Source organism: Halichoerus grypus, chromosome 1 (assembly GCF_964656455.1).
Source record: "Halichoerus grypus chromosome 1, mHalGry1.hap1.1, whole genome shotgun sequence".
In the NCBI taxonomy this organism is placed as follows: domain Eukaryota; kingdom Metazoa; phylum Chordata; class Mammalia; order Carnivora; family Phocidae; genus Halichoerus; species Halichoerus grypus.
This window is the reverse complement of record NC_135712.1, coordinates 93,905,873-93,924,665: the sequence shown is the minus strand read 5'-3', so window position 1 is coordinate 93,924,665 and position 18,793 is coordinate 93,905,873. Positions and strand designations below refer to the sequence as shown.

At 40.3% G+C, this 18,793-nt stretch overlaps 1 protein-coding gene across 6 annotated transcripts in view; it reads right to left on the bottom strand.

The window, feature by feature from the left end:
• MECOM (MDS1 and EVI1 complex locus) overlaps nt 1–18,793 on the bottom strand; it is a 535,065-nt gene that overhangs the window by 465,386 nt on the left and 50,886 nt on the right. Inside the window, exon 2 of one of the 6 annotated variants that reach the window (XM_078069479.1) lies at nt 5,410–5,533. The exons of the other annotated variants lie outside the window; for them this stretch is intronic. The gene's annotated coding sequence lies outside the window, so the exon portion shown is untranslated. The remainder of the gene's footprint in view (nt 1–5,409; nt 5,534–18,793) is intronic. 6 annotated transcript variants of the gene reach the window in all.

Genomic DNA, 18,793 nt, shown 5'->3' with positions numbered 1-18,793 from the left:
GGTCTGCTGACTAACACTATCATATGGATCTTTTCCCTACACCTCCACATTACCTCCTTAGTTTAATTCCTTCTCCCCTTGCTCCCACCGCTTTCTGAGCTAACTCCAGTAGAGCACCCATCATACCTTGTTATATCAGGATCAGACTCACCTAGGAGTGAAAATGAAGGCTCCTGTTTAGAAGGCAAGGGTGAAGTATTACTCATCCTTGTACCCAGCCTCTCTCGCTCACATTATATAGACATACACATTATACATAAATATATATACATATGCTTCATTATATGCATGATGGATACATATACATAATATGTATTTATGTACATGCACATCATAGAATGTATCTATGTACAGATACATAAAATGTAGTATATGTGTTTATATAAAGAACTTATTTTATATATATATATGTATAAAACATCGGATATAGGGGCGCCTGGGTGGCTCAGTTGGTTAAGTGTCTGCCTTCGGCTCAGGTCATGATCCCAGGGTTCTGGGATCAAGCCCCATGTCAGGCTTCCCGCTCAGCAGGGAGTCTGCTTCTCCCTCTCCCTCTACCCCTCCCCCTGCCTGTGCTCTCTCTCTCTCACTTGCCTGCACTCTCTCTCTCTCTCTCAAATAAATAAAAAAATAATCTTTTAAAAAAATTGGATATATATGTGTGTTTATTTATTTATTTATTTATTTTTAATTTTTTTTTTTTTAAGATTTTATTTATTTGACAGAGAGAGACACAGCGAGAGAGGGAACACAAGCAGGGGGAGTGGGAGAGGGAGAAGCAGACTTCTCAGTGAGCAGGGAGCCCGATGCGGGGCTCGATCCCAGGACCCTGGGATCCTGACCTGAGCAGAAGGCAGACGCCTAACAACCGAGCCACCCAGGCGCCCCTATATGTGTTTATTTATTTACAGCCATTAAATGTCAAATGATGAACACAGAGTGCCAAAGCTGGGGAAAAAAGACTCAGAAATGTTCTAGCCTCACCCTGCTCACTCTGTAGATGGGGAAAATCAGACTTAGGGAAATTAATTTTTTTCAAGACTTAACTTGGTAGAAACAGGATATAAGGTTTGAGAAGGAACTATCAAACTTTATCATAAATTCCACAGGAAAATAGCATAAAGATTTCCATTGGGGCAGAAAGAGATTGCAGCTGGACAAGAAAGCTGAAGGAGAAAATTTCCCAATAGAGCAACCATTTGGGGTTCGAAGCAAATATACCCTGCACAATGCAGATTGTCTACATATTGGTATAGTTCACTATGGCCCACAACTACCAGCATGCAAATCTCCTTTGGTGTTAGTCCTAAAAACTCAGATTCCTCAGCTCACCAAAAAGCTACCTACTCTGAATCTCTGTGCTAGGCCCACAAATCTGCATTTCCCCCAGGGTCCCCAGTTGAGTCTCTGCATGGCACAGTTGGAGAACCACTAACTATGTCCTATACAGACCTGAGAGTGGAACCAGACATAAAAGCCTAGGCAGATGCTAATAGACTTGCAATTCTTGTCCCCAGGCAACCAATAAGAGAAAACTGGAAGTTGGTTATTGGTCATTAGGTTTAACCAAGGAATCCAATTTTCGTCATTAATTCTATACTCAAAAAAGCACTTCTCGCCTAAGTACCTCAAGACCGTCCACCAAATAAACGCCATTCTCTTGAAAATAGCTAGGTCTTTCCTCAAATTGAAGGGAAAAAAATCATATGTGGCTTTCTGGAGATGGCCTAGTACCAATTCTCTATATCTACCTTGAGCTGTGGCCTTCCTCCCTCTCCTCCCCTCCGCTCCACCTTCCTCCCCCTCCTCCTTCTTCCCTTCCTCCCTCTCTTCCTCCCCCTCTTCTCCGTTTTCCTCCTTCCCCTCCCCCTCCTTCTTTACCTTTTAGCTTCACCTTCTCTTCCCTAAAAATCTTGTCCCTGGAACTGTTCAGCATTACCTGGGAACTCATTTAAAATGTAAATTATGAGGCCCAACCTACAGAATCAGAAACTCTGTGGGTGGAGCCCAGCACTCTGGGTTTAGCAGGTCTTTCAGGGAATTCTGATGCAAACTGAAGTTTGAGAGCCATTGCCCTAAAGAAATACGGACAGAAAAGGAGCTGCTACCTGCCATTCTCCAGCCTGATCCTCCTCCTTGGGGAACTACGAAGAGGTGAATTGCTGCCTAGCCAAGGAGACCCAAGTCCATCTGCCCCTACCAATCCATCTGCAGGTATTCACAGAACTGACTCCTAATAAAGCTTACCCTGAGTATCCAAGTTGCTACTCTATAAATATCAATTGATAATCATACCAACATATTAAAGAACAAGGCAATACAGTAGGCCAGGGCGGTAGGGCACACAAATCAACATAATACACAGTCTGGCTTTAAAAGTTATATCTATATTCTAATGTTAATGGAAGGGGAAGGAGTGGAGGAGAGGAATAGTTTAATTTAGCCAAAATTGTTTATTTTAAATGAATTGGTTGATTTAAGTCCTACAACCAGTTTCTAAGCACTTGCTTTCAAATTAACCAGTTGTTTGAATGAAATGGTGAATTTCTTTTCCTTCCTTGAAGACAGGCTCATGTGGCTACCACCTGAAATCAATGATTAAAGAAATCTTTAATAGTATCTGTCCATCATTAAATTATTGCTATTAATTAAAACTTTAAAGGAAGCTTAGTTTTTTCTACTAATGGATATAGGGATTCCAGTGTTACAAGTTACATTTCTAAGCCAAAAAATGCACAAGGAAGTGAAGTATACGTAGAAAATTCATCTAGAAAGCACACTACCCACCAACAGCTACCTAATTTAGCAGAATATATTACCTCTATGCTTCATAAATCTTAATTAAAGCCGCTAGTTTTTCTATTATGTGACCAAGAAATGCCCCATTAAAGTTAAACAGTTTCTACAAGTAATTATACACATATACACTTTAAAATTGTTTCACATATACTGGAAACGTTGTCTACTAAATCAAAAACTTGCAGAATTTCATTAATGTAAGATTTTTTTATCTCCCAAAAGTCAAATGTGTCCCAGAGGAACCAGTATACTCAATGCTGGCTTCTTATAATACAATTTAATGCTCACAAACACAACTAAAGTATTTAAACATTTACAGGGGTTGTCATAAATGCTTTTCTTATTTTTGATCAAATTCAACCTTACACTTAATACAGTTAACTGTAGTTATTTAATTTAAAAACTTGAGATTCCAACCTCAAAAATTTATAACAATATAAATGCAGTTACTTGGCTATAGGATCTGTACACTATGGGGACTCCATTCTTCAATATGAAACACAAATGCCAAAACCAGAGAGGGGATATTTTAAAAAATAGACATTATTTTAAATAACTGTTGGCACATTGAAGAAAAAGAACTTCAAATCCAAATTCAGGAATAGATCTCTTTTATTCAGGCAGTCATTTCAATCAGACACTAGCTCACCAAGAAGAAGAAGAGCATAAAAAATGTTTTGTTTCTATGTTTCTGGTGTTTTGAAAAATAATACAAGATAAAATTGATAAACCAGATCATTGAAAGCATTGTTAGTCAGGTGTTGTAGCCATCTGCACTTAATAATTGGATGGAAAATACTATTGAGAATTTCTCCATTTTTTCAGGAGGTGCAATTACTTTAATACATTATGATGTTCCATGGAACTCCGTAATATTATACTTCTGAAAGCTGAGCAAGGTTAGCCTTTGGAAACAGTGTCACAGGCCTCAGGAAAAAAAAAAAAAGTCACTTCAGTGCAAACTGTTGTGCCAAGAGCTTACCATCCTAGGGCATACTGATGAGCACAGGCACGGAACACAGAGAGGGGGGCGGAGACACAGCCTTGGCCCAGGCATTGATGGATGGATAACCCTTGATCCCGCAGAAGGTAATATCTCTCAGGGCTGAGAGTGCATTATTAATCGAAATCCTTGTTTAGTTCCTCCTTGTAGACCACTATATAATTGCATCTCTACCTTGAAAACTATTTTCAGCAGAATTCAGAATGAGTAAAGTATCTTCAAAATGTGTAGCAAGAAAATCTATTTCATTTACATGTGATTATATCGCAACGGACACACTAGGGAGACACTGAATTGTTACGCCCATTACCACGTACAGAGCACAAAACAGATGCAGGTAGATTACCCTAGAGCACAGAGACAATTAAAATGCCATTTGACATAAAATTAAAAGCCCCAAGATTAAAAACTAAAAACAACTGTTAAATAAAATTAATAAGTGTTTGTGCCTAGCGACAAATGTAAATGACCACAGTGTATTCTGATATTAAATAGAAACTTTCCAATATAGATTTCTTATAGTTACAAATACCTCAGTTTAATGAAATGCCTCTTCTTTTGTGACTGTATTTTATGAATATAAATTGGACTAGTCAAACACATTAGCATTTTTTCTTATTCAAGTAGAGCATATCAAATCACACTAGTTTAAAAAGAAAATGTTTCCCAGGAAAATGAAAGTTTTGTGTGGGAGATGGGGGGGTTGGGGAGGGGGCACCCCAGCTAAGGTAAAGGAAAGATTAAATATCTCACTGAACGTCAGCCTGACATAGAGAAGTAACATCCCTAACAATGTCAATCTTATCAAAGTGTAAGATGAAGTAAAATAGAAGACTGGGACGTGTTAGGAGATGTCCAACATAGGTTTAGAAAAATAGACGCAGTAATAATCCCATCCACTAATAAACTGGATAAGGAGCCTAGTGGGGAACTTAATGACCAGTCACACTAAATGACAGAGCAGAGGGCAAAGAGGTGTGGAAACTGAGAAGATAGACTTCCAAGTCTTTTCCTGAAAGTGCTTAGATTTTGAGGAGAGTCCAATATTGCCTGACAAAAGGGTCTTTGTGCAATAACACCAGGGAGGTGAAGGAGAGCCGCTCAGGAAAACCAGTGAAGACAGGCCGCGCCTTGTACACAGGATCCGTGGAGAACTTTGAATCACATGGTCTGCAGAAAGGACAATGCCTATACTGCTAAATGCATGACCACCATATTCAGGCAGTATCTGAGTGGCCACAGACTAGATGTTTTTAAAGAATCGTGCTGGGTTTTTTTTCTTCCAAAACTATAACAAGCAAATACACAGACTGCGACTTCAAACCGCGTTACTAGTCTTAGACTGATCCCCAGACATCTGACCACTCTGAGTGACTTGACCGCCCCCCCCCCCCAAAACCATGATCCCTCTGGTGGGCAGGGGCTCTGATTCTGAGTTCCTGATGAAGCTGGCAAAACAGCCCAGGAGGCTCTGTCTACACATACAGCCCTTAACACCCTGAAGTTCCAATCCCAGAAAGATGAAATAGGAGCCTGTCATTATTAAAGGAAGCCTGGAGACGTACAGAGAGAGGCTAGCAATTTTAAGGAGAGAAATACCCACTAACCATGGGTGGTGGTCCATGGTTTATCCAAATCCAGGATATCTACAGACACTTAGGCTGGAAATGTAGCAAACTCATCAGATCATCGGTGTTTCCAGTTCTAGCCAGAGTTGCCGAAGTTCTTGCCCTTGCAGGAAACCATAAATAAGAGAAAAACACCCAGTATTAACTTTTCCGGAACTTCAAACTATGGTTGCCTGGTTGGTTTCACTAGGATAAAAACATGAAAATGTTCTTGGTTAGGGGACAAAGAGTTTATTTTTCTCCTTCACCAGTCCTAATTACCAGGCTACCAATCCGAAAATAATTAAAGTGTTTAAAAGTATCCAACAAGCAAACAACATCCTTGAATCAACTTTAAAAGTGGATGCTAATTTTAAAGTAGAATTAGATGGAATTTTATCTGAAATGGCATCTTTTCAGCTACAATTCCCATCATATGAAATAAACACCAAGTTATAAAACTGTCCAAAATTTTCTTAAAAATATTCATCTGCCAGTAAAACAGATGAAAAAGGTTCATTCTCATACAAGAATCAAAAGAAAATGTGGGGGGGGGGGATGGATAAGGATGGAATAAAAAGTATCTTCCATGGCCAAAATAGCCTCAAGTCAGAGACAGAAGTATGGTTTTGAATTCTACCTGCACCTTGAACTAGCCACAGGATCCTTGAACTAGCCACAGAGTTGCAGGTTCATCATCCATAAAAGGGAGGTAATGATATTCTTCATCAGAGTATAGTATGGAAAACAGTTCACACAGTGGCCGGTACATAATATTCTTAATAAGTATTATCTACTGACATTATTCTTATCATGGGTTAGCTAACAAAGAGAAGGGTCTTAAGAAAATAGGAGACAAAACAATGGATCATGGAACACTACATCAAAAACTAATGATGTGATGTATGGTGATTAACATAACATAATAATTTTAAAAATTAAAGAAAAAAAAAGAAAATAGGAGACAAAAATATATCCAAATAAGCCAGATGGGAAAGGAAGTATGAGAATAAAGGCCAAAGGAGAAAGAAGGGAGAAGCTTTGGGAACATCACAGTTTAGCCTATGATTTAATGAATGTGGTATGTGACGGCCTGATAATGTCAGTGGTGATGGGTATGTAGCTTTAGAAACAGGTTATATCAAATTCTTGCATTTGGCCTGATGGACATGAACATATAAATTCATATTCTACTTCCATCATTGAGGGCATTAATAAGATTGTTAAACCTGGCCCTCACCCTTTAAATGTAATTTTACCCAAGTGAAACACAAGTGAGTTACAATCAATAGTGGAGAACCCTGTAGGCATCTAGGGAAGCCACAGTTACAGTGTGTCCCATGGAATCTGCTCATAAAAAATGCACTACAAGAACAGGCTATTACAGGCTTAACTTTTAAACGGGAATAGGGTGGCTCCCAGTATACACTTCATGAAGATGTTCCATTATATGAACAATCAATTCTGTCATTGGCAATGATGGAGAAATGGCTTACTTGAGGAAATACTCTATTACATATAAATTAGCAATTTGAAAGAAAGAAAGAGAGAGAGAGAAAGGGAGGGAAGGAGGGAGGAAGGAAGGAAGGAAGGAAGGAAGGAGAGAAACTATCAAATGCACTTGACACCACAACATGATAAATATTGTTGATTGTAATTTAATCATCCCTTGATCATTCAAACAGAAATTTAGGAATTTGCAAGCCTCTACATCATTATGATTTTCTCTGTCTTAAAGACATAGAAACCTTCCAAGTAAAAGACAATCATAATTAACACAATGCCATTTGAGAGTTTATTTTATAGTTAAATAATATTCGGCACAACTACCTCTTGATTTACAATAAAAAGAAATAAAAATTGAGATTTAACATAAACTCATAGCAAATTAGAAATGCCGATCAAGGGATTAAAAACCAAGCAAAGATAGCAGAGAAAGTCAAGAATTATTTAACTGTAGTTCTTGGATGAAAAAAGAGGATTTAAATACAAAGCAGGAAGGCAGGATGGTGAGCATAATTTCTACAAATAATTCACATGCACACATATCCCTAAAATGTACTAAGCAGCACATAGATGTCCAAAAACAAGAAACACCAGTTACCCAGAGGCCATGATAACTTTCTCCCCACAAGAGAAACCAGGTCTGCTTTAAAAAGCCTTGGAAGTTAGGAGGCTCAGACCCACTCCAGGAAACTCCACCGGTGTTTCCATTATAAACCGCATTTCAGGAGTTTATAAGTTGAATGTTTTTAAAACATATTGGGTTCATAATGAACTCACACATTCTTAACATGTTCTTTTTGCTCTCCTTTAAAAAGTATGGCCACTTTTGTGAACAAATCATAAACAAAATTTCAGGTGATTATTTTTGGCTGGGTTCCAAGACACAATGGCTAAATATTTAAACAGGGTAAAAGGACTAATTATTTTCTTCATTTGGAAAGTAGAGTAGAAAGGCCAGCCTGAGAAACGCTCTACAGAACTTCCGTTTTAGAGCGTTCTTTTGCAATATTTTCATTCAGTGGTTCAGGATCCTAGGACTGCAGCGAGGAATATGCAATCAAACTTTAAAAAACACCATTTCTACATCTGGAGATTTATGCAATAATCGCTCCAGCATTAGACTTTTCTGAAGTTGTTAGTGGTCAAAATTACATGTACCATGAAAGCCAGGAAGACTCTCAGAATGGAGCTAAAAGCCAGGTGGCAGGGCACCTACACTTAGGTGTCGCCACAAACCCCAAATTCAAACCAACCTTGGAGTTTTACAAGCCCTTTCCCTGCGCCAACCCCCAACTTAAAAATAGTCCAGGGCAAAGCTCTGCAGGGAACTGAGTTGATGAGTAGGTTAAGGCTTAAAACCATTTCTGTCAAAACCAAAAAAAAAAAAATCTGGTGTCTCTGCCAAATATAAAACTACTCTCCACAGCAGTCCCTAACACCTTTTAGGGTTTATAAAAAGGGAAAGCAGCAGCAGAGACCCCAAAGCCAGGGATGCATCATTCCCACAGGAATGCATTATTGGGCTCAATTCACCAAGCCTTGCACGTGGCAATTTTGGACGGTGCAACACTATTGAGTCCCAGAACCGTGGACCTGCACCAGACTAGGAAAAACACCTTGATATGAAGCAGGTTTGCCACGAAACTCTCTCATGACACCTTCACCCGGGTGTCAAGCCCCTAACAGAAAGTGTTCTCAATGAGCCTGTGAACCAACAAAATTTCCCTATTCCCAGAACAGCTTTTCATCTGCAGGCGCCTGTCATGACCAGAGGATTTGAATAGGAAGCCTATCCCAAAAGGAAGAGCCAGACCCAGTCATGTGTTTGACCACATGAAGTGTCTAAATTGCAAATATGCAAAAGACACAAATAATACTAATTAAAAGCATACAAATTCCAACATTTAATTGATAATATTCCACATGTAGGTTAAAGGTCAAAAATACCCTACAACACTGTTGTATTTTTTGACAGGGACAAACTTTTCCATCTGTTTCTGATCTTATCCATGATCGGTCACTGGCCTCAAAAGAAAAATCCATTGCTAATAATAAATGAAATGAAATTTACACTTTCCTGTAAATACAATTCCACCTTCAAGAAATTTGTACAATTGCCTTTTGTCTCCAGGCAAATTTCCTTGGGAGAACAGAGAATGATATGGAGCAGGCAGGCTGAAAGGAGAAAGGTGTTAATGAGGACCTGCATCTAAGTATGAGAAAGATTTCCCTGCAACACAGCTTAAATTAACCAAGCTTCAAGTGGTTTAAATATATGGGAAATAAGGAAAAATCTCTCTCTCTCATACACACACACACACACACACACCAGCTCCCTTGAGGATCTGCTGAGGAACAGTTTGAAAACCACCAATTTAGCTCATGCCTCTCATTTCACAGATGAAAAACCTGAAGCGTAGAGAGGTTAAGTGACTGGCCCAAGGTCACACCTTGTTAATGATGGGCTGAAAGAACAACTCTGGCTAGAACTGCTTTGCATGCGTGTCCCTTGAGCCCTGTGGAGGCAGCCAGGCAGAAAACTGGGCTGGAGGCCTGGATTTCCACAGGGGAGAGCAGTGAGGTGGCAGGAACACACAACTGGAGACACAGGGAGCCAAGGAGATGTCAGGGTCCCGGGCTGGCCCCTCCACACCCTGGGAAGGAGCCACGGGGTAGCCTGAGCTGGGTGGGAGTTGCTTCTCCCATGTCACCAGAAGCAAGCTCCTTAACGGACTGTCCCATGAAGGCCCCTACCTTTTAAGAGACACGGGAGGGACTTAACAGAGGACCCTTCCACGAGCTGCCCTCTAGAGGAAATTGAAATAGTAACAGAGAACCCACTCAGCCCCTAAAAATGGGCACATGATGATAGACCATGAAGCTGCAGGACACTGAGGATACACACACAGTTCTCTTTGGGGGATCTGCCTTTCTCCTTGTCCCCACAGCCTCATACCCGTCCCAGCATGAGTCACTGTTAAGGTAGAAAAGAGTTACTATCTCCTTCTGTTTGATATTATCTGAAGGGCAACAGTAAAGATGCTGGTCTTTAATAATAGATACCATTGAGAAGTGTATGTAAATTCCCAGAGGCAACATGATAGGGACAGAAGGTCAGAAACTCTGCATGGAGATTTAGCCAGTTGCAGAACTGCCTAAAAGATAACCTGGCCCTCCGATTCCCAGGCACGAAAATACCATTAAAGCAAAGAAGATGACATACATTGCCTCCCATGGAACTTCTCATCATACCCTTGAGCACTGAACAGAATGAGTTTAGTCCCACCTCTAAAAAACAAAACCTGTCAGCTATTCTGTGGCAGCTACCTTGTCCCTTAAGCTTTCTTTGAACTAAAAGGAAACCACACAAAGGGAAAAAAGGCAGAGTTATATATTTTCGAACTTGGAACATGCTACCTTTTATTCTTTTCTTCTGTGGGCCCAGAGTAATAGACATCAACTCCAGAGGAAGAGGGCAGAGGGAACAAAAGCTTCTCTGTAGCACAGGGATATACCAGCAACCTCGTTAGCCCTGGGTGTTACAATTAAAACCACACAGTACTGGAGGCTCCCATTTTTTTCCAGACAATAAGAATGAACAAGACCAGAAAAAAAAAAAAAAATGAGCAAGACAGAAGCAGTCTCCGCAGAATGGGGGTGGGGTGGGGGTGATGAGGAAGAAGAGGAGGAAGAGAGTGGAAAGAATGCTGTGCATTCAGGTGAAGGCAGAGTACCAGTAAGAACTGATAGGTAACCCTGAGATACCAATGGATGCTGAATCATCAGTGTACTGGCTGTTGTTCTGGAACTCCATGCCTCTTTTTCCTACAAATTATCACTTACCCTAAAGCTTACCCAATTTTTTAAAGCAGAAGCATGCAGATTGTGTGGTAAGTAGCCATGGTACATTAGGCTTCATAAATGGCATAGCGCACTTGATACTGCAAGGAAAAGTCAAGTTAATTTATTCCTCCAAATCTTGAGTTGAAATATCATAGAATGAGAAAGATGATTCTGTAAAGGAACCAGAGCAACCTGAAAAGGTGAACATTTTCCAAACAGGTGACAGTTGACTGGTAGGACCAGTTTAGAGGGGACAAAAAGAATGATTATTTAACCCAGTCACTAAGCAGATGCCTTCTGGTTAATATTTGATGTATTACATGTAGTATTCACTACCTTAATTAGAAATGAAACAACAGGGGCGCCTGAGTGGCTCAGTCGTTAAGCGTCTGCCTTCGGCTCAGGTCATGATCCCAGGGTCCTGGGATCGAGCCCCGCATCGGGCTCCCTGCTCGGTGGGAAGCCTGCTTCTCCCTCTCCCACTCCCCCTGCTTGTGTTCCTGCTCTCGCTGTGTCTCTCTCTGTCAAATAAATAAATAAAATCTTTAAAAAAAAAAAAAAAAAAAAGAAATGAAACAACATATATTGTTTTAAACAATAAACATGGTGATGTGTTACTATGTTAGTATTTGGTGCTTTTCATATATTAGGTGTATTAGTTAGGATGTAGGCTAAGCTGCTATAACAAAGGGACCTCAGTAGAAGTACTCAGAGAAGTATGTTGCCTTCTCATGTAACAGTCCAAAGTGAGGCAGGCAATCCCAGGCAGGTAAGCAGCTCTGATCTGCAAGGTCACCCAGGGTTCCAGGTTCCTACTACCTTATTGCTCTGCCATTTCTTAACAATGTTCAGAGCTGATTCACTACCATCCATCTACTTTCCCACTCATAGGAAGGGGGGAAAGAGGAAAAGAGGAAAAAAGGTAGCTTCTTTTTCTAAATTGAAGATAATTTAAACATAGCTCTGCTCATATTCCATGGGACAGAACCCTAATGGCATGGCCATCTCTAACTCCAGGGGAGGCTGGAAATGTAACCTATAACTGGATGGCCATATTCGTAGCCAGCGTTCAAGTGGTTGTGTTATTGAAAAGAGACAAGAGAAGAACAGATATGGGGAGGCAGTTTACAGTCTCTGTCATTTTACCTCATTGAGCCCTTTCAAAAATCCTATAATACTTTTTTTTATGAACAATGTATCTGAGGCTGTCAATAATTTGCCCAAGCACCACAACGGGAAGTTGCAGAAAGGGAATTCAAACTCAAGTCCATCTGCCTCCAATCTCATCTTCATTCTACAACACCATGTGCCACGCACCCAATTAATCTCACTCCAGCTGACAAGGCCCACAGTAAGGAATAAAGCTCATGCCGTGTGGCCTTTTTCTTAAAGCCAATGTCTTTTAAGAAAAGTAACAATACCACCAGGAAGGTTTTTATAAGGAAAAGAATGTCAGAAACTCCTTTTTAGAAAATAAAAAGTTGAAGGGAAAGGAAAATTGCATGGAATGCATTAAAATACCACTATAAAAGACACTTGAAAGAATGGATTTTTTTCTTACCATTATAAGGCAATCTATTTTGGTGGTGTCGACTATGAATTGTATTGATAAGAATAAAAGGGCTCATATGGGATGACTTTCTTATTATTGAATATCCACAGTAAACTGCTACAGGACCATCTAAACCAGCAACGGTCTGATTTGGTAGAGTTGGTGTAATACACACACACACACACACACACACATATCTTTATAAAATAACATCACTGCATCCTACTGATCTTAAATTCCTAAACACCTGAATGGATCTATGTCGTGAGATAAATGCTTGTAGAATGAGAATTTACAGTCCTGCCCATTCATTCCATTTGCGTAAGCACTTTCAAGAAAGGAAGGCTCTGTTGGGGGTGGGTTTTTCTCCCCCGCCCCCTTCCTTTCCCTCAAACCGAGAGATATGTTTTATAATCTACAGCAAGCTCACTGGCAAATCTCCATTCTTTCCAACCTGACAGACTGTTTGTCAGTTAAACTCCCCTTGTCGTGTATCCCTACCACTGCCAACTCATGCACGGAGACCTTCACTTTTACTGCTACCACTTGCACCCTCTGCAACCTTTGTCATTGATCACTGATCCGATCCAGTGCCCACATGTTCTTCAAGTGCCTACACAAGTAATGAGGTACTTGTGGTGTAAAATTAAACTGTCAACTGTCAGCGATTGATAACCACAGTGAGAGCTGACCTAGAACACCTGCACCAGTGGCCAAGACAGGTGTGACATGTTTGATCGCTGAGGCCTGCTAGTCAGGCTGACCTGGCGCTGTCCCTCCCTGGACTTTCCTTTGCATTTCGGCCTTACGGCTCTCCCGCGGACCACCCCGAGCATCCCCAGGTTGCCGAAACCGCTCTCACAGCCAATTTGGGCAGCTGGTCAGAGTGGCCAGGAGAGCAAATCTCACATCAGCAGGTTGGTTCGGAAGTCATAGGGCCTCGAGATTTGCAAAGGTGGCATCTGGAGTCAGCTTGGTATTTTCTCTCCCACACATCCCCAGATTTCCTCTGAAAGCGGTGTTGGTGGTGAACTTCACACGCACCACCCTCCCTCAATTGGAGTTTCCAGGCCTGTGCCAGTGCTTGGCAGGAGGGCCTTCCCTTCAGGGCAGCACACGGCAGTCATTAAGAGTCTGGTGAAAGAATGAAATAGTCCTAATGGAACCGCCTTATGGCTCTGAGCACTGGCTTGCAGGCATTTAAGTTGAACTGGCTCACATTCTGTTAAAGTACCATAAATGCAAGCTTTTCCTACTCGAGTGTAATTGAATAACCAACACAAAGGAAAAAACATGTCCTGCTCCGACCATAATTGTTTTTAGTCAGAGCTGTTGCACAGCATTTAAACAAAGTTTTTATTTAAAAGTCTTATTATTTAAATGTAAAAGATGATTTGTTTTTTTTTTTAAACATACCCCACAATGCACTTAAATCCCTAAAACACCCTCTGCGACAATCTGGGAAGCGTGAAGGAACTCCCATCCCATTCCACCGTCCCACCCCCACCCAACAGTTGCACTATATTAAGTTCATGTGATGAGAAGATAAAAATCTATTAACTTTCTGCTGACCTTATCGACACGGAAATCTCTGCAGACATTACAAAAGCCATATCTTTTCTGATTTTTACATCCAGAACCTCATGCTCCAAAGTCCCAAACCAAATGTAAAATCTTCATGATGAGTGAAACCCTGACACCAATTCAGATTCCGGGCTCGCTGGCTTGCCGTGGATGGAGGCTCCTCTGGGGCACAGAGGCTGGGCTTTACTTTGCATTTGACTTGAGGGGCTTTTTTTTTGCCATATGCTACTGGGGACTCTGAATCAAAACTATTTCACGAGGACCATATGTTACGAGAAACGCATGATGGAAACTGAACGGCAAGAAGTTGCCCCATATCACTGGATGATGTACTACAAACATAATTAAATCTGAGTAATGTGCAGTGTTATTTCAGTTAATCATTGCTTTTTTCAATTTAACCAGGGAAAACAGAGCCCAATTTCCAAATGACATACCAAAGTCCAGATAAGCTAAAAGCGAATTGGTGGGAAAGGAGTAAAACAGAAGCTGTACAGCATAATTTAAGCTTCTGTAAAAGGTCTTGGTGTATTTGAGATATGTCCATAGGAAGGTGACACACGAGAGTCCCATGTAAATAAGTGGTTTAAAACACCACTTATTTTCCTTTCAAATCGACAACGAATTCAGGTCAACCCCCATTTATAAACAAGCGGCAAGTCAAAAGATCACATGTGTGTTGGTTATTTGGAATTCAAGAGCATGTTTTCCCATAGAAATTTTGTTATCAATAGCCATTAGGTTCCCAGGCTAGCCTACGAAGACCTATTCAGCCCAACTATTTCTGAAATTTGGTATTTCTACTCTACCTTTATGGCACTACTTGGAAGGAAGATAAAGAATGTATTGACTTCAACTCAATTCAATACATTTATTTGGTTGCTACTATGTTTTCTCAGAATGTACTGGTTACTATACTTCCCCAAAGAATATCCCAATTTCCTCTCTCCCCACAATCCCGCAGCGAGAAGATCAATCACTTTCTATTCTGAACCATCAGAACATTTTATCTATACTCTCTTAATCACTTTCTACCTGAGCCACAGGTATCTGTGAACTTAACAGCTTAACTCCTCCACCTTTAACTTGTTTTTATATTTCCCACATCCCTGTGCCAAGCTCTGAATTTAGCAGGTTCTAAGTTCACATATGTGAATGGATGATTGAGTAAATAAAGGAATACAATCTACTAGGATTGCCAAACACTTTTTTTTTTCCATCAGTGGCACTGGGAATCATGGGATTTGATTGAAGGAGAGAGGGAGAGAATATAATAATGATGAAGATGAAGATGAGATGATAGTGCAAATAATATTTATTGCATATTTACCTTGTAACATGCATTGGCCTAGGACTTTACAAGTATTGGTTAATTTACTCTTCACAACAATCTGTGGTAGATAATACGTATATACCCTTATTTTATAGATGAGGATACTGGGCGCAAAGACATTAAGCAATTTTTCCAAGCTCGCGGAAATAATAGAATAGATATTTCTGAACACCAGAAGTGAATTTGCCCTGTACATGTGCATAAGAGGGGATACCTCCACACATTTCTCCATAATATAAAGCATCTTTCTACCTTTCTGATCTGCTTTAGAGAAGGGACTTCTCAGGTAAAATACTCCTGTTATTTCTTCAGTTCTCATTCATGAACCTGAATATAAGCTCTGTGAGAGCAAAGACCTTGTTGATCTTGTTCACAACATCCCCAGCCTCTAGAACATTAGGTATGCAACAGATATTTGCTGGATGCATGAGTGAATGAGTATGTTTGGGGGTGATAGGAGGGCTAAAGATGGGACTGTGGAGAAGGTTCCCTCTGAGAGTCTGGGGGTTTCCAGTCCTCTGGGGAGAGCTTCCCAAACTTGTCTGATGATACAATCACCTGTGTCATTTGATTAAAAAAATCTCCTCTCCCTGGAGATTCTGAGTCAGTGACCTGAGGTGAGGCCCAGCGAGATCTGTTTTTGTTGGTGTGCTCCTGCTGGGGTTTGAAACAGATGCTTCACATGGTTCTTAGCTTGAGAAATCTTCCCTAAAGGACTGCATTCTGTTTCTTGGGACACCATCTCCATGGCCGGTACAGACATTTGCAAATTCCCCAACAGTGACAAACACATTCTCAGTCCACTGCCATCATCTCTTCGAGAAAACCTGTGCATTATGCAGGACTGCAACAGGGCCTTGCACTTCTGCCTCAGCTGACTTCTCCATGGAATTCTGTGAATCTCAGTCATGCCTAGGAAAGCGTCCATTCATACGTTTCTCCCCCACCCCTGCCCTTTCCGAGGGTGCATCCATGTCCGCTGAATGAATGAATGATGGAACAAATTCCAACGTGGGCAAAACAAGCAAGCCTGGCAGTTGTGAGGAACGGAAGTGTTTCGTGAATCTCAGTTTGGGGTTGCGCGTAGTAGCATACAAAAACAATGACAAACAAAATACATTAACACATCCTGTTTCCATTGCTTTCCTTCTGACTTGAAGAGCATTCTTAGAACAGCTAATAATCTCTGAGCCTCAGAATCATTATTTACCTTTTCAAAAATTTCTCATTTTCCTTATCTATCATGGGACAGATATTGTAACCTCAGGGTCTAAAGGATTACTTTAGCTTTGCAGATAGCACTCCCTTTCTTTTTCTCATTCTTACTCTCCTCTCTTCCTCCAATCTAATAACCTCTGCCCAGAAGTCAGTAAGGAACATTAATCTTGGTTAGGAGAAAAGGTATGTAGCCAAAGATACTATGTCTATGATTCTCCTAGAGTCTAAAACCAGGTTTCTGAACCTCAGCAGCATTGACATTTTGAACAAGATAATTATTTGTGGAGCATTGTCCTGTGCATTGTAGAATGTTGAGCAGCACCTCTGGCGTCTACCCACTAGGTGTCAATAGCAAACCCCCCCCCTCCAGTTAAGAGCCAGGACAGTGAAAAATGTCTCCTGATATTGCCAAATGTCTCCTGGGGATCAAAATCACCCCCAGTGGAGAATCACTAATCAAGAGTAATTTTTTTAGAACAATGGATTTTTTAACTGATAGATTGGCCAATATTTGGTACTTATGTACAAGAATATATTAACCTGTAAAGTGACTTGAACATTAAACAAAAAGATGAGCATCATTTTCAAAGAAACGATTGATTCCAAAGGATCATAACTACCCTTTTAGGTGTGAATCTGGTGGGAACCAGGAGGAAGCTCAATGGAATCTGACATAGTTGAGAGTTTACAATAAATTCAGTCGGGGGGGGGGGGAGAGCAGGAAGACTAACTAAAATGTCTCACTTTTGGCAAAAACATCCATAGCGTAATGCACTTTGCCAACATCTTTGCCCTTGGATTTTTTTTTAACTTAAGGGTAGTTCAAGGGTAGTTTTAATCTGTATATTCCTGGTTCCTATAATCTAAAAATCATCAAAATGCTGTTTTATAAGAGCATCTCCTAAACTTTGATGTCCAAGAAGCCTAGGGGCCTTTTTTTATGTGCTTATTTTCTTTTGAACCAGGAAATTGTGTTTTGCCAAGAGCAAATGGAACTTGAGCCTCAAAAGATTTGAGTTCTGTTTGAAACATAGAACCCACAAATTCTCCACAAGTTTGCAACTTGCAAAATACATGCCCTCACTTTCCCTCAGACCAAATCTCTCTTGGTTCTTTTTTTTTTTTTTTTTTAAGAAAGCAGAGGCATGGAAAGTTTTATTCACAAAAGCGAAGGAGTATCACAAATATCTGAGTTTCACAAATTTTGCCTATTACAAGTAAGCATAAAATTGTTCTGCCTTTTAATTATATTTGCACAATTTTTCTCTACTGTAATAGATTTGTTACATTTTATTTTCTCAGCAGAATCCACAGCCCAAGAACTGAGTGCTACTTGCTTTTCTATTACTTTTAGTTGAGTTAGTTATAGCCATGAAAATAAAACGTGAAAGCAAAATTGAAGTATAAATTAGTAATTAGCATAATACATTTTGGCTACATATTTTGTTATAATACAAGCATAAACACAGGGTTGGTTTTTTTTAATTTGAGTAGAGATGACACACAACATTACATGAGTTTCAGGTGCCCAGCATAATGACCCAACAAGTCTACATTATGCTCCGCTCACAAGTGTAGCTCCCATCTGTCACCATGCAACACTATTACAACATCATTGACCACGTTCCCTACGCTGTGCCTTTTATTTCTTGGTTCTGTTTTAAATTACAGTTAGCAAAATCCTAGCTACCTTCAGATTACTCCAGAAGAAAAAGAGCTATAAGGCTAAAAAGAAATTCTGCCACAACCCTGTTCTGAGTTGGACTCATCCTCAAATGCTCTCTAGGTCAGAGAAGATAAATGGGAAGAAGAGAGGGGAAAAGGCAGCGAGAGAGAGATCAACTAAGCAACGTGTTCTTTGACTTTCCCCAGGACCAAACCCAGCAAGCAAGATATTACATCAAAGTTAAATTGTTTACATATTAGATGACCTGTCCATTTTTTCCTTACCATTGATTTCCACAGTACAAAAATATTATTTCAGTGGCAAGGATGTAAACCTTATTCATAACAGGATTTCAACCACATCCTGAGAACGAAGCATCTCCTCAGATAGTGTGCCCTCATTTATATTGAAGGCATGCTGGTTTTATTTGTCAGTGTTTGTTGAGGGGGTCACAATATCAGGAAGCAGGAGATGGCTCATCAAAGCGTCTCTGTGAGCCCCTACTACTCATCAATTAGACAGTACCTTGTTTTTAACATCAGGGCGGAAATGCATCTCCCTTGACCCATTGTTAGAAGCTTCCTTCTGTCTTTAAGTTTTTTGGAAGGAGCACTCAGGACTCGACTTCTTTTTTCCAATAGGTAATTGTCACTAATTAATGCTCCTGTTGCATACAAGAATG